General features: G+C 44.3%; 1 protein-coding gene across 13 annotated transcripts in view; it reads right to left on the reverse strand.

Annotated features, from left to right (window-relative positions):
- Positions 1–5,962, reverse strand: part of LOC110523936 (spermatid perinuclear RNA-binding protein) — a 125,715-nt gene extending 119,753 nt beyond the window's left edge. For 5 of the 13 annotated variants that reach the window (XM_090235012.1, XM_090235013.1, XM_090235014.1 and 2 more), the window contains exons 1-2: positions 5,388–5,580; positions 4,417–4,695 (exon numbers count right to left, since the gene is read on the reverse strand). The gene's annotated coding sequence lies outside the window, so the exon portion shown is untranslated. Of the gene's footprint in view, positions 1–4,416; positions 5,239–5,387 lie in introns of those variants that run through there. The other 8 variants (XM_090235007.1, XM_090235015.1, XM_090235009.1 and 5 more) reach the window with 4 other exon arrangements.
- Between the last annotated feature and the right edge of the window lie 15,909 nt (positions 5,963–21,871).

Genomic DNA, 21,871 nt, shown 5'->3' on the forward strand with positions numbered 1-21,871 from the left:
CCATGTAAAAAAAGCTAAAGTTTAAGTTCCTTGCTCAGAACATGAGAATATATGAAAGTTGGTGGCTCCTTTTAACATGAGACTTCAATATTCCAAGATAAGAGGTTTTAGGTTGTAGTTAATATAGTATTAGGACTATTTCTCTCTATACCATTTGTATTTCATATACCTTTTACTATTGGATGTTCTTATAGGCACTTTAGTATTGCCAATGTAACAGTATAGCTTCCGTCCCTCTCCTCGCTCCTACCTGGGCTCGAACCAGGAACACATCGACAACAGCCACCGTCGAAGCAGCGTTACCCATCGCTCCACAAAACCCGCGGCCATTGCAGAGCAAGGGGAACAACCACTCCAAGTTTCAGAGCGAGTGACGTTTGAAACGCTATTAGTGCACACCCCGCTAACTAGCTAGCCATTTCACATCGGTTACACCAGCCAAATCTCGGGAGTTGATAGTCTTGAAGTCATAAACAGCTCTGTGTCTACCATCGTTCAGTCAGACTGCTCTATCAAATATCAAATCATAGACTTAATTATAACATAATAACACACAGAAGTACGAGCCTTTGGTCATTAATATGGTTGAATCCAGAAACTATCATTTCGAAAACAAAACGTTTATTATTTCAGTGAAATACGGAACCGTTCGGTATTTTATCTAACGGGTGGCATCCCTAAGTCTAAATATTCTTGTTACATTGCACAACCTTCAATGTTATGTCATAATTAAGTAAAATTCTGGCAAATTAGTTCGCAATGAGCCAGGCTGCCCAAACTGTTGCATATACCCTGACTCTGCGTGCAATGAACGCAAGAGAAGTGACACAATTTCACCTGGTTAATATTGCCTGCTAACCTGGATTTATTTTAGCTAAATATGCAGGTTTAAAAATATATACTTCTGTGTATTGATTTTAAGAAAGGCACTGGTGTTTATGGTTAGGTACAGTCGTGCAACGATTGTGCTTTTTTTCGCAAATGTGCTTTTGTTAAATCCTCCCCCTGCGTTGCATCGATTTTATGCAACGCAGGACACGCTAGATAAACTAGTAATATCATCAACCATGTGTAGTTAACTAGTGATTATGATTGATTGATTGATCGTTTTTTATAAGATAAGTTTAATGCTAGCCAGCAAATTTACCTTGGCTTCTACTGCATTCGCATAACAGTCAGGCTCCTTGTGGCTCCTTGTGAAGTGCAATGAGAGGCAGGTGGTTAGCGCGCTGGACTAGTTAACCGTAAGGTTGCAAGATTGAATCCCGGAGCTGACAAGGTAAAAATCTGTCATTCTGCCCCTGAACAAGGCAGTTAACCTACCGTTCCTAGGCCGTCATTGAAAATAAGAATGTGTTCTTAACTTACTTGCCTAGTTAAATAAAGGTGTATAAAAAAATAAAATACACATTTTAAAAAATCGGCCAAATCGGTGTCCAAAAATACCCATTTCCGATTGTTATGAAAACTTGAAATTGGCCCTAATTAATCGTCCATACCAATTAATCGGTTGACCTCTAGTCTTGATTGAGTTCCTACATATGGTGCCTTTGGAAAGTTTTCAGACCCCTTGACTTTTACACATTTTGTTACGTTACAGCCCTATTCTAAAATATATGGGTTTTTTTCTCAGCAATCTATGCACAATACCCCATAACGACAAAGTGAAAACTGTTTTTCCCCCAGCAAATTAATAAAAAACTAAAACAGAAATACCTTATAAGTATTCAGACCGTTTGCTATGAAACTCGAAATTGAGCTCAGGTGCATCCTGTTTCCATTGATCATCTTTGAGATGGGCCTCTGTACGCCTATGTAGATATTCCATTAAAAATCTGTCGTTTCCAGCTACAATAGTCATTTACAACATCAACAAAGTCTACACTGTATTTCTGATCAATTTGATGTTATTTTAATGGACAAAAAAAAAAATCACTTTTTTTTTTTAAGTGACCCCAAACTTTTGAACGGTAGTGTACGTGAGTCAGTGAGCAAGCGCGTGTGTCTGTGCCCAACAAATCACCTTAATTCCAACATCTATTTCAGGGTCAAGGTCAATTCTATTATGGCAATACCAAGAGTCATCCAATCACCTGCTTGTATCCACGGCAATGGAAACCAAAACTATAAGCACATGGTGCTGTGTAGGACATAAGTCCTTTAGGCCTTTATCTTTTTTGAATTAAGCAACTGCTGGCCGTTTATCGAGGACCACAGTTACAGTACATGGTTAACAGTAAACAGTTACACACAGGACATTCTAAATTCTAACTGTTCAGGAAAGCACACGTCTCTTGCCACAGCTTCCTCTTCTTTACAAACAGAAAGAACACACAAACGCGATTGCATTCAGGATACGTGTCATTTATTTGTGTGTTAAAGTTATAGTATTGTTCACTTCCTAAACATAACATTCACCAAATGACAACCACCAGACTAGACAACATCTTTGGTCAAATTATGAACTAAGCATCATACACATCTCCCAACGGCCACTCAAAAGTACAAAGCAAAAGACCACATTTAGTGGACGCAAAGGTGACAGAGAGGGTCCTTCTAAAGCGACAAAGCTTTACACTCTCACCCTTGACCCTCTCGCCCTCTCTCCCTGTATTCAAACAGATACAATGGACTCCAGCACCAGCAACAAACTTGCTCATTTGTAAGAAAAGAAGGTAGGTTGGTGAAAATATAGGCCTACGTAAACATATTACCCACAATTTACATTTATCATACCTTTACAGAATAAAATAAATCTGATTAAATAAACAAAATAAACTTATGGAGCCACACGATTATGCCCACAAGCTGTTTGCTATTTCTGCCAATGTGCAGAGATCAATTTCCAAGCCAGATGCTGAGCATTATGCTAAGCACACAAACAGAAACACACACAGATATGAGGAAGAGACGAGAGCTCAAAAAAAAAGAACTAGGAAATAAATCCGCATGTTTTTGTGCTTTGTTCCCAGACACTCATGTTGGAGAGTTTCGCGAGAAAATGCAATGCCAAAATGCAATGGAACTGTAAAACCATTCAAATAAAGCAACATAGTATTTTGGTTAGTTTACTTTACACCTCGATTTGTTTACTTCACTTGGGTATTGTTTCCAGACACTTTATGAAAAGCGCAGAGGATTGTCTACAACCCCAAAAACGTACATAAAAAATAATAATTCCAAAGCCGTTTTCGAATAGTACGACACATCAGACGCACATCATGCCGATGTATTTCTATGCATTACTACTTTCGATAAACATTCATTTACAACTGCTAGTGCGAAGCAAAATGCTGAATTGTTGAAACGATTCAGTAAACACGCCTCGCGATATTCACTGCGGATGTAGCTAAAGACACCTGCTCCAGTAGGCGATGAACAACACATACGACATTATGACACTTGTCTGTTGCTGTAACAATTGCACACACATATATATAGCCTAGGAATAGTCAATCGTTTCAAAAAGTGACAAATCGATTAGACAGTCCTATGGAAATCTCCATAACAGCAAAGAAACATGTGTGTGTTGAAAATGCCTAACCACATGTATAAACTATTTGCATACACATCAAACAGATATAAAACTCCACCACACACGCCACTATGGGTTTCTTCACTGTATCCAAACCAAGAGACTTAATGCGTCGCTCATTTATGTACAGAGCCATGCCCTCATGGTATATACTCTGCCACCAGCGGTTACTCAGGCAAAAAAGCAAGTTTAGCTTTAAAAAAACTGATTTAAAAAAAACCTATTGTGTCACAGCGCCTCTTTCGAAAAGACCTCATTTAACTGTAGGCTACTGTATATAAGAATGTGAAAACGTATATATAAATAATGTGCATATAGTATCTTTGATGTCTCCTGTCTGTCCAATATATAACTTTTCTTTTTTGTTGTTTTTTTGTTGTCGTTGTTATGTAATATCTTATGTTGTTCTTGTCCACAACTGTTCTGTACATTGTCATGCAATTGTACGTTTTATGTGGACCCCAGGAAGAGTAGCTGCTACATGTGCAGTAGCTAAAGGGGATCCTAATAAACTAAAAACCAAAGGCGGTGAAAACATTTGGCTGGCTTCCCTCGTTAGCCATAAAGTTTGTTGTTATTTACTCTTACTGTTAGACTCAATCAAATTGGCAAAGGTGTACCAATCTATAAAAACAGTATCATCGCTTTAGTTGAACGGTACAATTAATGACACCGTTGTTACAACGTTAGCTACAACAGATACACCGGTTCCTGTCCCTGGCCATGAGCGCCACTACCTCCGACAGTCCCAGCTCGCTGCATGCCGCCAGCATTTGTTTCTCGTCCGCGAACTCTGTGTGTAGTCCGAGGCAGCACAACACACACACACACACACACACAAAGCGATCGATATAAAAATATATATATGCTGATTTACTTACGGTTGAAGTGTTACTGTAGTGGGAAAAGATATCCAAACACGCGTTGATACCAGGCACAGTTTCACAGCTCTGACTCTCGTTGACGGGACCAAATCCAAGACGTTCAGTCAAAGCGCTCTCCAGCTAGACACCAGCGAGAGCCGCCTGCTGCTTTCTCCTTCGCAGGAGATTCAAAGATGAATGGTGACTGCGCAGGCGTGGACGGGATAAATTCATTATGAGCGCTGAACAAGCGCCAGCGTCGGGTTTTTACTGTCAGGAGGATGGCTAGACGACCGCCTGCACGGAGATCAAAACATTCAACATGAAATATACAACAGCTATATAGACCGCTACAAATAGCATCTAGCTATATAGCCGTTGCACGTACTTGTTTACTTTGTGGTAAGAGCTGTACTATTCGCATGAACCTAATAGGCTATTGATTTAAAACACCAACTTATTACGGAGGCTTCATATGCTGCCCTGTGGCATTTTTTTTTAGGGAAATGTATTTTCTGTAAGAAATGTATATTCTCCTTTCTCTCCATCCAAATGGAGCATTCCTTTCTTTCAGCCTACGGTCGAATAAATCATTCAAGTATAGCAGCCTGCCTTAGCTGCACCAATAAATAGTCTCGTCTCACAATAGCAGGAGGAGTCGAATGATAGGATAGTAAATAACAGCAACGTTCAATCGGCATACTTGAATTCAAATGGCTCGGAGATGGGATTATGAGGACGTGTAAACTATCAATAGCTTCTGATGCTTGACTGAGGATCACAGCAAGTCCCACTGTACGGTTACCTAACCGAATAGCCTATGCCGCCTGCGCTACTGGCAATGTCCCGTCTTCGGATGAGAATTCACTGTGCCCGCTAGTAGCCGAACAAAAATCACAGCGACAGCAACAAACTGACAAATGATAGCACCATTTCGACGGCATGATCCACACGAAGGCAGCATAAAAGTGTTATTATAAATCAATTACCGTAATTGCCCGCTTAATTGTCCCCGATACTGTTACTTCCAGTCAAATGTGCGTTTCTCTGGTTGTCGGGCGTCCTGTTCACTTATTATAATTTAGAAAGGGGCTTTGTTGACGTGGTAATGTGCGCTTTTCTTAATTGGAGGACTGGTGAAACGGCATTGCCCCCATCGTTTACCAGCTCAGCCTATACTGTGGGAGCCGAACTGCTATACAGTGCAAATCATGAGAAGGTAACCTGACTAGTATATAGCTGCTACGCTATGACGGAGAAGCATGAAAATGAGGCCAGGACAAAAGGGATGCTATAGTAGGCTAAGCTTGAATATATAAACACGGAAACCTACTATGCTCCCACGGCAGCACTACATTTTGAGAGGTTGTTATTACATGTTATTAATCAGTGGAATGTTATATTTCATATGTTAGCCTATACCATGAAATAAACCACCAAACATTTCTCCCCCACACTTAAATACACAACAAATAAACACATGCATGCACACACAAACACAAGAACACACACCCTCACACACACACAAACACACACCAACCAAAGTTAGCCTACGCCTTCCTCTGAGAGTTGAACTGAATAGAGGGGGCAAAAACAGAAAGGTTCTATGAATGCGTGTCTGAGCGAGATATTTAGAGTGTATGTAAAATCTGTTCTAGGAAGCATTTCACAGCTGGGTGTGACTTCAGGCCCACATCAGTCATGCAGCACAGTGCTCTGGTCTGGTCCCTTCTGTGGAACAGCATACCTAAGATATGCCCACCGTAGGCTACACACACACACACACACACACGTGCACCGCCACAGCACATGCTGTATCCTTTCTCTTTGACAAAAACATGCTTCACATGTACCTACAGTAAATAGCCTACAACAGGTAACCTGTGGTTCTATAACCACCAGCAACCCCCCCTCACCTCTCTGCCGCTCCTCTACCCACCTCATAGTCACTTACTGTAGGCTGATCGTGCCCCAAAATGGCACCCTATTCCCTATGTAGTGCACTACTTTTGACCAGGCCACATAGGCCTCTGATCAAAACGGAGTAGTGCAGTAGGGAATAGGGTTCCATAGAGGCCACGGCAGAGCTACAGTCAATGTCTGCTGTACCGTTGGCTGCTGAAGGTGTAATTTTAGATTGCATGTGGGCCGCAGATGCTGCTCTCAGAGAACCAGGTCTCTCTGACGAACAATGGTGTCACTGTCTATTCACTACTGTACGTCTATTTCATTTTCTATGTTGTTTAAGGTACCGCGTTCGCTTCCCAGCCATAGAGCTGAAGAGGTTTTGCCAGCAGCAAATTTGGTCCGAATGAGAATCACATTACAAGCGATCAGCTTTCGAGAACGGAAATAAAAGACAGGGGAGGACACAGCTGCGAATGAACATGGCCTCTGTACCTTACGGATGAAGACATAAGAGTAAAGTGACGCTCTGGAGCTTTCGTATCATTTCTGCCCGCAGTTCTGAAAGTTAGTGCTCACCAGCCAAAAAAAAGGTCCCTGAAAGTTGTGCACGAACGTGTCAAATGACATGTTACGTCGTGTAAAAACGTACAATGTGTTACGATTTTGGAAGTGCTTAAGATCCCGGGCTGCATCATTTAACAGTGACGCTTTCTGCTCTCAAGAGCTCTTCGTGTGTTTATACTGGGTTTATAATGTTTATAACGCACATATATACATGTGCGTTATATGTCTTCGCAATACACGCCAGTCAGTACATTTAAGTGTTTTATACCATGGATGTGTAAACTGGACATGCAAGTTAATGAGTAATGTGTGTATGTCTGTCCTAGTTTCAATTCTTTCCTGACGAGGACAGAGGAGCCTGACCCAAAGCTGCTCTCCCCATGGGAACATCTGTGCCAACCTGCCAAAATCAGCTCAGATCGGCTAGCTCTGTCCTTAAACCCTCCCCCGCCTGCCATCTGACACCTCTCAAAGGAGTGTTTTTTGGGGGGAGGTGTCTTCAAGAGATCCAACACTACGCTCTGAGGGGATAAAAGAGAGGAACTAGAGTCTTCCCGCTACAGACCGTAAAGAATAACGATGAGAATATAGGCCAGATGCTCTTCCTAGTTATTCAAGCTAAACAAGACAACCTCTGTCCTCTCCTGTCCTCTCCTGTCCTCTCCTCAGGCTGTGGTGTGTTCAGTGGTCCAAGTTGTCAGCACCCCACCAGATCAGGCCTGGCCCTTCTGTCCCCATGCTGAGTCTGGGCAGACAGACAGAGCCATGGAGCGAGATCAGACATGAGTGACAGCTGGACTGGACCCCACCCATTACCATCCCCACCACTCTCTGACAGTGGGTCACCTGGAAGTGAGATAACACCGCCGAAGTGGGATCTGGGGTTTGATTCAGTTACCCTGCACAACGGTAGTAGAGATTCAACTGAGTCATGCTACCGATGCCCACTGGCTTTTTTGTCAATATACTACATTGTTTCATCAGACTAGGCTACGGAGAATCTCTGACTGAAAACCTCAAGCCTGATTGAAATACCCGCTGTCAGCGCTTCAACTTGAATGGAAGAGAGATGTATATCTTTCCTCCATTACTTTCTTTACCCTCCTGCATTTGCAGTAACTGTGTGTGTTGTGACACTACATTGTCCTGTTCACCAGTCTCAGTGTATGGATGGAGTAGTAGCAGCCAGTGGACAGGATTTCCACTACATGCCCAAGCTGCAAAGTCAAAATGGTCTTTATTGTAAAAATGTATGGAACCAAAAATGTGCCTTTTTCATCTTATTTTAAGGTTAGGGTTAGGCATAAGACTCGCAGTGTGGTTAAGGTTAGTGTTATGTTTAACATCTGATTTTAAGAAGAGAAGTTGTAGAACTAGGCGAGGCTTAAGACTTTGAAACTTGGCCAGATAGTGACGACCAGAGGACAGCGAGGTCATCCATCTCTCTCTCTCTCTGTAATTCTGCAGCCCAGATCCTAACCTTAATCCTGTGGCCTCACCAACTCACACAGAGAGATCCGGAGGAGTGGGGGCGGGGGGGTTTGGTGACATGCCACCTGGCTGTCCGGACACTGCCAGGACCACTGTGAGTGTGTGTATGTGTGTGTGCCAGGCCGACAGTCACCAGATGGCGGTGCCAGCGTGGCACGGGCATCAGGCGCAAGTGGCGGTTGGAGAAGTGAGAAAAAGATGACAGGGCAAGGGGGGAGGTAGGTTGGGTGCCTGCGGTCGATGCCAGTGTGTGTGTGTGTGTGCAGACAGACAGGGTGGAGACAGACAAACATCAAGTGGGAATGGGGGGAAGGACGGTGAGGCTGTCGACTGTGTGTGTTTGTAAAGGACCTCTTTGTTTTGTGCCGTGTTTGTCTTTATGAGGGAAAACATGGAAAAATATGATTCTGTGTTGCTGAAAGTGCCATGTTGAGAAAAAAAACATGTTTTATATTCTTGTTTTGAGGATCTTTATAGCAATCATTTCATGGCGGATTTTCTCTCAAACATTAGTAGTTGTTCACACACACATGCACGTGTAACCGATGTGAAATGGCTAGCTAGTTAGCGGTGGTGCGCGCTAATAGCGTTTCAATCGGCGGTGAGGTCACTCGTTCTGAGACCTTGAAGTAGTTGTTCCCCTTGCTCTGCAAGGGCCTCAGCTTTTGTGGAGCGATGGGTAATGATGCTTCGTGGGTGCCAGTTGTTGATGTGTGCAGAGGGTCCCTGGTTCGAGCCCAGCGAGGGGACGGACTAAAGATAAACTGTTACTTACACACACGCATGCACACATGCGCGCGCGCACACACACGTCATCCTAGTCCAGGGTCCCCAACAGGCGGCCCGCGGGTTTTATTTGGGCCCCCTAGTTTTCTGAGGAAGTTTTTATTTATTTTCATAGCTGGACATAAAAGAGTGTGAAAACAGCAGGAAATCAGCTCTGAGTGGTTCTCATTTTGTAAATCTGTTCCCAAATATTCCCACGCATAATAGAGAGACACGTGATCGTATACACACACAAGAAAGATCCGAAATGATGTTTCAGTCAAATGTTTATATCTGTTTGGGATTATTGCGGTGAATTTGCTTTTGACAAATATTATTTGTAATTATTTTCCGGGCCCCCCTAACCACCCGCTCAAGAAAAAAATCAGCCTGCGGCTGAATCTAGTTGATGATCCGTGGGGCAACGCACGATTGGCCCAGCGTTGTCCGGGTTAGGGAGGGTTTGGCCGGTAGGGAAATCCTTGTCTCATCGAGCACCAGCGACTCCTGTGGCGGGCCGGGCGCAGTGCGCACTAACCAAGGTGTTTCCTCCGACACATTGGTGCGGCTGGTTTCCGGGTTGGATGGCGCTGTGTTAAGAAGCAGTGCGGCTTGGTTGGGTTGTGTATCGGAGGACGCATGACTTTCAACCTTCGTCTCTCCCGAGCCCGTACGGGAGTTGTAGCGATGAGACAAGATAGTAGCTACTAAACAATTGGATACCACGAAATTGGGGAGAAAAAGGGGTAAAATTCAACAACAAAAAAACACAACAAAAAAAAGATGATCCCTGCCCTAGTCTTTACAACGGTACTGTCTGTCACACACACAGATGTTAACTACGGTCTTGACATCTATCACTTTCTGACTCCACAGACATGTCCTTCACCACAGTACAGTACGGTATCATTCTAATGGGGGGGGGGGGGGGGGGGGATGGACATTGGCAATCTGATATAGATAACACTTAGCTATCCACACAGATCGGCTCTATTTACCTGACAGCGTGGAACCATATTATGGCTGATGAAGTGCTATCACCACTATCTAGCTCCACATCACTTACAGTAAAAGGAAACAGTAAATTACCTTTGACTCAAAAACAGACAAAAACATGATGTAAAAGCAGTGAAATCAGCACTTCATTTTTTGACCATGTTTTTATTGGAGTTTACTTACAACAGTTATTACAAGCGTAAAGGCGAAGACTGTGTGTGTGTGTGTTACTAAAATCCTAGAATCGCTCGTGACGGAATTGTTTCTCCCAGGTGCCAAAAGCGTGAGCTGTGCTGTTTTCCACCACTGGTTTGTCGGACTCTCTGAGTACGCCGGCCTACTTTGAAAGACTAGCCAAAACTCCAAGAGGAATGTCCTACTCTGATGTGGTAGTAGCTGAATGCGGTCCGAGACAGAGAGGGAGAGAGAGGAGAGAAGGAGGGTTAGGGAGGGAGAGAGAAAGAGAGAGAGGGAGAGAAAAGAGAGATAGTCAAAGAGAGTTTGTGTGTCATCTTTTGATCTCCATCTGCTAATTCAGGACACCGCTTAAACCAGAGAGGCGTGGATCAGAGCCTTTTGATTGGAGAGTTGATATGACCTTGAACCCCATTGGTTACCCCCTCCATCCCCCTCTTCTATCGTCCCCCATCCTCTTTTTTTTCTGAAACATTTGGTCCTTTCATCTTCCACATCTCCTCCTGCCTATCACTCCTTCCATCTCCTTTTCTCCCTCCCTCTCCCTCTCCCCCCCCCCCACCCCACCCCGAGTGCTCTCTCTGCTCCCCTGTCCTCCATCACTTCAAAGCAACACACTACTAGGAAGCACAGGAGAATAGAGGAGTGCAAAGGCTTGGAACACGTCAATACCATAGCAAAGACTAGGAATTCTGGGAAAGCAGGATGTGATGTTGTGAAGTTCAAAAAGGTGACCTAAGTAGTACAGGAACATCATAAAGGTGACCTCACTGGTATGGTATAGATTTAGACCACAGGGAACATTGTCCGTCCGTCAGCTCACAATGCGAGGACATAGCGCTAAATGATTTATACTGAACAAAAATATAAACACAACATGAAACAATTTCAAAGGTTCAAACTGAGTTTACAGTTCATCTAAGGAAATCCGTCAATTGAAACAAATTCATTAGGCCCTAATCTATGTATTTTACATGACTGGGCAGGGGCGTTGCCATGGCTGGGCCTGGGAGGGCATAGGCCCACCCACTGGGGAGCCAATCAGAATGAGTTTTTCCCACAAAAGGGCTTTATTACAGACAGAAATACTCCTCAGTTTCATCAGCTGTCCGGGTGGCTGGTCTCAGATGATCCCGCAGGTGAAGAAGCCGGATATGGAGATCCTGGGCTGGGCACGTGATCTGCGGTTGTGAGGCCGGTTGAACGGGCTGCCAAATTCTCTAAAACAACGTTGCAGGCGGATTATGGTAGGAAAACGAATGTTCAATTCAACATCTGTGGCATTGTGTTGTCATCTGTGGAATTGTCCCCAGCACAAGGTGCACCTGTGTAATGATCATGCCGTTTAATCAGATTCTTGATATGCCACACCTGTCAAGCGGAAGGATTATCATGGCTAAGGAGAAATGCTCACTAACAGGGATGTAAACACATTTGTTCACACAATTGGAGAGAAATAAGCTGTTTGTGCATATTCAGCATTTCTGGGATATTTTATTTCAGCTCATGGAGCCAACACTTTACATGGTGCGTTTCTATATATTTTTTCAGTGTTTATAAACTTCGACCGTATGAAAAAACAAAATACTGTGTTCATAGATTCTCCATGTTTGAAAAGGCTCCAGTTAAAGGTTTCTGGTGGCAGTGTAAAAGTGGAAGGCAGAGTAAATTCATCAAAGCAGACTTTTGTCCATGTTTAGAAAGTATAAGATGCAGGTTTCTGGTGGTACCGTAGGTAAGTGGAAGACTGTGTCTCCTCAAAGCAGACCTCGGTCGGATTCGTACGTCAAATATTTGAAACACCGGAGGTGCGCTTCATTTAGCTTGCCAGGCACAATGGATCCAACAAAATATTCCAAGAAGTGCAACCTCCTCACACCATACAAGCTAAACCAAGCGCCCCTCAAAGTGCTTCCTATTTCAAATATTTTAAATGCGTATTCGTCTCAACAGGTCTGCCCACCTCACAGGCGGATGAGGAATTTAGAGGTGAGCTAGAGTGCTCCTGAATTGGCACCCCATTCCCAACATAGTGCACTACTTTATTACTAGCCTATAGGCACTGGTAAAAAGTTGAACACTACAGACACCATTTCAGACACAGCCTGGCTAGACTGTGGTCTACTGTTATGGCTAGAAGACTCGTTCTAGCATCTTGTCTTTAGATGAAGCGCCTGTAGATGTACTGTAGTAAGTAGATACTAGTGGGTTCTGCTGTAGAGGTGTGGTGAAAACAATCATCAACGTGTGAAGGAGCACCATGGTGAGTTTAGGAGCTGTGTCCCTGGATGAGTCACGGCTATTATCCCAGAGACAGATGCAGCAGGCAGTCAGTGTGTGTGTGTGCGTGTGTGTGTGTGTGTGTGTGTGTGTGTGTGTGCGCGCGCGTGCGTGCGTGCTTGTTTGTGTACAGAACACAAAGCCATTGTAAAGCCCTCCATCTGTGCGCCATCACCTCCTGATTATAACCCCGTCCTCCATGTTAACAAAGGAGATCATGAGAACAGAACACACAATGTGATGTTGACAAAGTGGGGATGATGATAATAATAATTATGATGGTGGTGATGGGGGTGGTGATGATAATGGTGGTGATGGTGATGATAATGATGATGGTGGTGGTGGTGATGGTGATGATGGTGATGATAATGAGGATGATGGTGGTGGTGGTGGTGGTGATGATAATGAGGATGATGGTGGTGGTGGTGGTGGTGATGATGATGGTGGTGGTGATAATGATGATGCTAATGGTGGCGGTAATGATGGTGATGATAAAAAATTTAATATAATACTGTAGCCTATGTAAAATCCACACAATTGTATTGTATTTAGGCAGATATGCTAAACTATACAAAAGTATGTGGACACCCCTTCAAATGAGTGGATTATGCTATTTTAACCACACTCGTTGCTGACAGGTGTATAACATCGAGCACACAGCTATCCAATCTCCACAGACCAACATTGGCCATAGAATGGCCTTACTGAATAACTCAATGACTTTCAACGTGGCACGTCATAGTTGGTCAAATTTCTGCCCTTTTAGAGCTGCCCCGGTCAACTGTAAGTGCTGTAATGGTGAAGTGGAAACGTCTAGGAGCAACAACGGCTCAGCTGCTGAAACACGTAGAGCGTAAAAATGTGTCTGTCCTTGGTTGCAACACTCACTACCGAGTTCCAAACTGCCTGTGGAATCAACGACAGCGCAACAACTGTTCGTCGGGAGCTTAAGATCACCATGCGCAATGCCTAGCATCGGCTGGAGTGGTGTAAAGCTCGGCGCCATTGGACTCGCCATTGGAGCAGTGGAAACACATTATCTGGAGTGATGAGTCACGCTTCACCATCTGGCAGTCCGACAGACAAATCTGGGTTTGGCGGATGCCAGGAACATGCTACCTGTCCTAATGTATAGTGCCAACTAAAAAGTTTGGTGGAGGAGGAAAACTGGTCTGGGGCCGTTTTTCATAGTTTGGGGTAGGCCCCTTAGGTCCAGGTGAAAGGAAATCTTAATGCTACAGCACACAATGACATTCTAGATGATCCTGTGCTTCCAACTTTGTGGCAACAGTTTGGGGAAGGCCCTTTCCTGTTTCAGCATGTCAATTCTGCCGGGCACAAAGCGAGGTCCATACAGAAATGGTTTGTTAAGATCGGTGTGGAAGAACTTGACTGGCCTGCACAGAGCCTTGACCTCAACCCCATCAAACAAATTTGGGATGAATTGGAACGCCGACTGCGAGTCAGGCCTAATCGCCCCAACATCATTGCTCGACCTCTCTAATGTCCTTTCGGCTGAATGGAAGCAAGTCCCCGCAGCAATGTTACAACATCTAGTGGAAAGCCTTCTCAGAGGAGTGGAGGCTGTCATAGCAGCAAAGGGGAGACCGACTGTGTCTTTCTTTTTCCCAACGCAGTTAAGCTAAAAACCACACCCTGTTATTCAGAGAGGCATTCTACAGCGCTTTGAGCGCTCTCCAAGTCCAGAAGTGAGTATCACGTAGCGCGAAATTTCAGTCACTGATGAATAACATTTGCCCTTGTATTTCAAGATTGAAAAATCAAATAACATGATGTCGTGGACAGAGCAAGCTGTAGCACAGCGTATTTGACTGAATGATTAGCTAATAAATATTTGAGAAATAATGAATAATAAGCATATGCTTTTACCCGATAACAGACTACCAATGATAATATAACAAATACCGAGGTAGTAATGTTAAGTAGCCTCTGAGACATTTTTACAACTCACTGAAGATAAATGCATCAATGTTACCAAACGTGGTAATAACAGGCCTGCATTGCGGTAGGCAGCTAATTGTTGAATTACACTTTCCATCCTTACCTTGGAAGGCCACCGCCTGATCCCCTGTGAGTGAGACAACGCCATCTAGCCAAAGGGAGCGTAGTAGAACGCCCCTCTGGATAACGGGGCATGGTTTCGAAGGAACTGCGTTGGGAAGGGGGGGAAGACAGACGCGGACCATCTCTGTACTAATGCCCATGATTTTGGAATGAGATGTTCGACGAGCAGCTGTCCACATACTTTTGGCCATGTAGTGCCCACGATATATATTAAAAGGGGAATGTTCAGGCCCGTGCAGAATACTCTCCTTGCAGCAGTCCATTGGAGCACGAGTGGTGCTCTGCTCATAGCGGAGGCAAATGGATTTAGGCCCACACTGAGAACGAAGGGCCGAGAGAATCAAATGTGCCCTCACGATTTCAAGGTTAAAAACAATCGTGTTATCTGTGTCCCAATCCACCTAGGCTTGGAATCGCTCTGACTAACCTTGAAGGTTAGGTTAGGTGTGCACAAAAAAAACAACACTCAATCTTATCTGTCTTTCCTTATTCCATGTCTCAGTGCTGAAGAGTTCACAGGAGGTTGGTGGCACCTTAATTGGGGAGGAATCGTGGTAATGGCTGGAGACGGAATCAATAGAATGGTATCAGATCCATCAAACACAGGTTTCCATGCCATTCCAGCCATTGTTATGAGCCTTCCTCCCCTAAGCAGCCTCCACTGATAGAGTTGTACTATTCTATTCTAAGCACGCTCAGAATAAAGCAATTCCCCGGTGAAAAAGCACGATATTACCGCCAAGCATGGAATGGAAATAGTATTCCTACCATAAAGACGTTGCACTGATCACTCATCATGACTGCGGAGACATTGCTCGCAATACGCTGGCTGTATTATTTTGCATGATATTTCAAGCCTATGTGTGCATTATGAAAACGTATGACCAGTGTTAACATCTGAATCAGAGTCAACAAATACTTATTTGAGATTCCACACGCAGACAAAGGGGGGGGGGGGGGGGGGGTTATGGGTCCCTGGGGACCTACTGTAGTAAGAGCCTTTTTCTAATCCCAGAGTGTTTGCGGCCCACAACGTTTCTGAAAGACAAAGAGTAATATAACACAAAACCAGCGTGCAGACAATGAATACATCATATGAAAAACTAGGCTGAGACATAAAATAAAGTACTGTATTGTAGCCAAAATAGCAGGAAGAACTGTAACGATTTATAAGCATACAGCAATTAAGATATGATTTTCTTAATCAAGGCTAAGTATTTTATATCTCATTTACTGGCTGTCGGATTGATTATAGCGAATGCTGAGCCAGGTTGGGATCTTTATAAACTTGGCACAGAGCATCAGAGCAGTTTTGTTTTGCCTTTCCTTGCATAAAAGCTACTGTATTATTGAATGGTGTTTGCAATTTATGTTGTACCGCAACCTAAAAACACAACGTACCAAGTGAAGTGAATTACTGGTGCCAATATCTCAGGGGCACAGAGGTTTCAGGAAGTGAGAAAATGAAAAAATGGGAAATTATAGTAGTTTGAAATAAAACACTCTGAGTCTTGCTCTTTAGTTACAGGTTTTATTGGGGAATTCCATGCAGGATACGCCCCTAATTTAGAGAAAGCATGTGGTGACAGAGAGGTGAGAGAGGAGCCTGTCACTGTGCTGTAGCTCTATGGAGGAATTCAAAAGTGTGTGTGTGCTATATGTAGAAACATAACTATGTTTACGAAGTGGATCGTTAACCACATTGCTGTGTGCGTGCGTGTGCATGCGTGCCTGCCTACATGCATGTATATGTGCTTGTGTGTGTGTTAGTGTCTATGCATAGTGTGTGTGAAGGGTTATAAGGGAATTAAGAAGAGAGGAAATTATTCCAGAATGAGGGACACCTTTCATCCATTATTCTATGCATGCAACCTACAACATCCTTCTCTCTCTCTCTCTCTCTCTCTCTCTCTCTCTCTCTCTCTCTCTCTCTCTCTGTCTCTCTCTCTACCTTTCCCCCTTCCTTGGCCCCTAATCTCCCTACCCCCTAACACCTAACCCTTATCTCCCTCCGTTCCCTCCCCTCCTACCTTCCCCACCTCTTGGCTCAGCTCTCTAATGAGTGCTCAGGCCCTAGATCCACCACGATTTGATGAAAATGAGGCAGAGATATTTACATCGGCAAGATAATCCACTTTTAATGCGGCCAGGCCCTTAATTGGCTTGCTTTATTTATGTGACTTGGTTGCGTGCTCTTGGTTTAAACGCGTTAATTGCCTTCTGCATTTAGAAAGGCATGTTGCTATCCGCATGGACTGCATGCACCCCGTTATTAGAGGGAAAGAGAGGGAGGGAGGAAGAAACAAAGGTGTTTTCCTACCCCCACCACACACATGTCCATTGAATCATCAGCAGTCTGTAAAGGCAGGCACACCGACAGACACACACATGTCCATTGAATCATCAGCAGTCTGTAAAGGCAGGCACACCGACAGACACACACATGTCCATTGAATCATCAGCAGTCTGTAAAGGCAGGCACACCGACAGACACACACATACTGTACTGTACACACTGGCTCTCATGTGGTGTTGGTTTTGGCTGTCATTGTGTATCCCTGCACCCCCAGAGTCAAGCTAGTATTTACAGCTCATTCTTCATCACAGATGTGAGTATGATTTCCATTCAAATAGCTTTCTCCAAATGACTTTAGTCTCTCTCTCTCTCACGCCATCTCTCTCTCTCTCTCTCTCTCTCTCTCTCTCTCTCTCTCTCTCTCTCTCTCTCTCTCTCTCGCTCTCTCTCTCTCTCTCATTCTCCTCCCTCATTAAGAGGCCTGTGTCACTGAATAGAGGAGAGGAGAAGAGAACAAAATGAATGCTCATAAATCCTTGGCCCAAGGCTGAGGAGGGGTTATGACTGGGAGAATGAGAAATGTAGAGCCTTCCTCATCCCGTCATTCCTAAAAAAGATTATGAGAGGAGGGTGAGGAGATGGAAAGGGAGAGGAGAGGGTGACGAGAGCCCGGGGGGAGGGGGGGGGGGGGGTATGGGCGTCTATTTCTTCAGCTCTAGCTCAGGGGTAAATAGAGACCTTTTGTGTCATGATTGGGGCCCATTCCCCAAATGCTTTCACCCCTCGGGTTAGATGGAGAACAACCCCTCCCTCCTCTCCGTCCTCCCCTTTTTCTCTCCACCAGGCCCCATTAATTACACTAATCCTGGTGCCCAAAAGAGGCAGGATGAGGTCTAAACTTAGTCCCTCTCCAGACCCACAGTCTGGCCACCAGTCTGTCTGGCCACTGGGTCAAGTGAGGTCATTGGTTATGCCAACTAGGCTGCGTCGCTAATAACCATCTCAGGGCATGCAAGTGACAGACATGAGAATGTCAAGGTCTGGTGTGGTTGGTAGCTACAGAAAATGATAGACAGATATGAGAACGAGAGAGAGAGCGAGATAGAGAGAGGGGGAGGATGAAGAGAGAGAGAGAGAGCTTGAGAGAGGGGGAGGGCGAAGATAGAGAGAGATAGAATTGAGAGAGAGAGAGAGAGAGAGAGACGCTCAGTGTAGTGTTTACTGTACATTATTATTGTTTATTTCACTTTTGTTTATTATCGAATTCACTTGCTTTGGCAATGTTAACATATGTTTCCCATGTCAATAAAGCCCTTGAGTTGAGTTGATAGAGAGAGAGAGAGAGAGAGAGAGAGAGAGAGAGAGAGAGAGAGAGATGGCGTGAGAGAGAGAGAGAGAGATAGAGAGAGAGAGAGAGAGAGAGAGAGAGAGAGAGAGAGAGAGAGAGAGAGAGAGAGAGAGATGGCGTGAGAGAGAGAGAGAGAGATAGAGAGAGAGAGAGAGAGAGAGAGAGAGAGAGAGAGAGAGAGAGAGAGAGAGAGAGAGAGAAAGAGAGAGTAACAATGTACTGAGCAAATGTCAAATTGGCTTTTTACCAAATTACTGTACGACAGACCACGTATTCACCCAGGGCACCCTAATTGACAAACAAACAAACCAAAACAAATGCAAAGACTTCTCATGCATTGTTGATTAAAAAAAAACTACTTTTCACTCAATTTGGCTTGAGGTTCGACTATACAAATGGATGGAAAGTGATGTTGGGGGAAAAACACACAACCACTCCTAGCTATCCGTGACACTGACAGTAAATCTCAGTAAGACAAAAAATAACGGTGTTCCAAAAAAGGTCCAGTTACCAGGACCACAAATACAAATTCCATCTAGACACGGTTGCCCTAGAGCACACAAAAAAACGATACATACCTCGGCCTAAACATCAGCGCCACAGGTAACTTCCACAAACCTGTGAACGATCTGAGAGACAAGGCAAGAAGGGCATTCTATGCCCTTTGCCCTTTATGGTTGTGAGGTCTGGGGTCAAACACCAAAAATATCCTTAGTGTACAACGTTAAAAAACATATAATGCATGCAAAGCAGAATTAGGCCGATACCCGCCAACTATCAGAATCCAGAAAAGAGACGTTTAATTCTACAAACCCCGTAAAAGGAAGCGATTCCCAAACCTTCCATAACAAAGCCATCACCTACAGAGAGATGAACCTGGAGAAGAGCCCCCTAAGCAAGCTGGTCCTGGGGCTCTGGGGCTCAGTTCTTCACACACTATCCACAAAATGAGGTAGAAACTTAGCTGCACTTCCTAACCTCCTGCCAAATGTATGACCATATTAGAGACACAGATTTCCCTCAGATTACAGACCCATAAAGAATTTGAAAAACAAACCCGATTTTGATAAACTCCCATATCTATTGGGTGAAACACTCCAGTGTGCCACCACAGCAGCAAGATTTGTGACCTGTTGCCATGATAAAATGCCAATCAGTGAAGAACAAACACCATTGTAAATATAACCAATGTTTATGCTTATTTATCTTCCCTTTTGTACTGTAACTAATTGCACATAATATGGCATTTGAAATGTCTTTATTCTTTTGGAACTTTTGTGAGTGTAATGTTTACCGTTTCAATTTGAATGTTTATTTCACTTTTGTTTATTATCTACTTCACTTGCTCTGGCAATGGTGACATATGTTTCCCATACCTATAAAGCCCTGAAAAGAGAGAGAGAGGATGAAGAGAGAGACCAAGAAAGATAAAGAATGACAAACAGATAGGAGAGAGAGATTTTGACAGATAAACGTGCCATTATTGTGGGGCTGAGTCCCAACGCATCTCTGATTGACAGAATCCCGGCGCGCTGCGTTCAAACCTACTGATACGTTTTATACAGTCATACCCAAATCTGGCAACTCATCAGATCGTCCCTCTTCTTTCTCCCTCTCTCTTTCTCTCCCTCTCTCTCCCTCTCTCTCTCTCTCTGGGCGCCCAAGTGGCGCAGCGGTCTAAGACACTGCATCTCAGTGCTAGAGGTGTCACTACAGTCCCTGGTTTGATTCCAGGCTGTGTCACAACCGGCCGTGATTGGGAGTGCCATAGGGCGGCGCACAATTGGCCCGGCGTCGTCCAGGTCAGGGTTTGGCCGGGGTAGGACGTAATTGCAAATAAGAATTTGTTCTTAACGGACTTGCCTAGTTAAATAATGGTGAAAATAAATAAATAAAACTCTCTCTCCCTCTCTCATTTCTATATCCTCAGTACTCTCTTTTTTCCACTCTCTTTGCAGCTTTCTCTCCTCGTCTCCCCCTCTCTCTCTCCCTCCACTCTCTCTCTCCCTCCCCTCTCTCTCTCCCTCCACTGACTTTCATTTCACTCTTTACATCCTCTTCACCCTCATTGCTTTTCTCTCCAAATGTTCTCTGACTTTCAGGCTTTCTTCTCTCTCCCTTTTGCTCTCTCTCTCTCTCTCTCTCTCTCTCCTCTCTCGTCTCTCTGTTCTCTCTCTCCTCTCTCTTTCTTCACAAGCTGCCAGCTGGTCTGTTAGGACGTCATAGAGACCCGCGAAGACCGACTGATCTCAAGAAATTCACTCTAATATTGTGAAACGTGTCTAACACGTTACACAGCGCCATTACTGCTGAAGAGAGAGAGGGGGGGAGAGGGGGGGGGGTGTAAAAACCATCTATGAGCTGAAAAGCCGTCAGAAGGAGAAGGAAGAGAGGAAAGCGGTAGAGAGCAGCTTGTCTCACATAGATCTGTGCTTTGGAACACTAACTTACAAAATATGAAGCACACGAAAAGTCTACGTTTTAATCAGGGGTTTGTAGCTAGCCCAGTCCACATAAATACTGAATATACAGGCAAGCATACCTACTGAATGGCAGATACACACACACACACACACACACACACACACACACACACACACACACACAAATGAGGGAGCAGAGGTCATAGAATGTACCCACGTAAACATAGCAGTAAATGGAGGAGAATGGAGAGAATCCTCACCAAGAGAGAGGTGTGTCTCAAAGTCATTTCCTCATCTTACACTGTAGAGAAGGTCAAAGCTGCCTATATTTTGCTAGACTTTTACTGCTATTCCCACTGCAAAGTAAAATTACTGCACACACACACTTACGCACACACGCATGCACGTACACTCAGCTCCCTGTCTGTCTAAATAAATTCCTAACTGAACTCACAGCTGAGGGATCCGTACAGTCCTTAATGGCCTTTGTATGTCAACACACAAAAGTAATGGCTCTGTCCCAAATGGCGCCCTATGCTCTATGTAGTGCACTACTTTAGACCAGGGCCCATAGGGCGTGCACCACAGTATACACGGAATGGGGTGCCATTTGGTGCGCAGCCAATGTCACATTCATTCATTAACACCCAACGTGACTGTAGAGTTACATGTAGGATTATATTTCCCTAAGTGTAATTAATCTCTCTCGGCGACCAGCCTTGTTCCATTTTTTCCCCCACTAGTGTTCTGTTCTGTATCTGGGTATTAGCTTCGGTATCTGTCTCATATGTAGGGTAGTTTTGTTTTGTGTGACATTGATCAATGGTGCATGGGTGCTAAAGATGTTGTAGAGGGAGGGAGGTAAACATATTGGGTGTTTTCTTCAGGTCCGTGAAAAAGCTGTGAGGAACCTGGGCAAAGACAAGAAGGCATTATGGGGAACGTGGTGAGTGTATATATAGTCTCTGCCTGTAAATCCAATTGAAGCCGACACCCTCTTCATCTGATGAATGCCTTGACACAAATATTCCGTTTTCTTATTGAGATGTGACCTGACTCTGATTGACCATCATGTGAACACACACGTGATGGACTATTAGTGAGCCGGCTTAAACAGTGAAA

The sequence above is a fragment of the Oncorhynchus mykiss genome, chromosome 5, assembly GCF_057628025.1.
Source record: "Oncorhynchus mykiss isolate SJ-2025 chromosome 5, ASM5762802v1, whole genome shotgun sequence".
In the NCBI taxonomy this organism is placed as follows: Eukaryota; Metazoa; Chordata; class Actinopteri; order Salmoniformes; family Salmonidae; genus Oncorhynchus; species Oncorhynchus mykiss.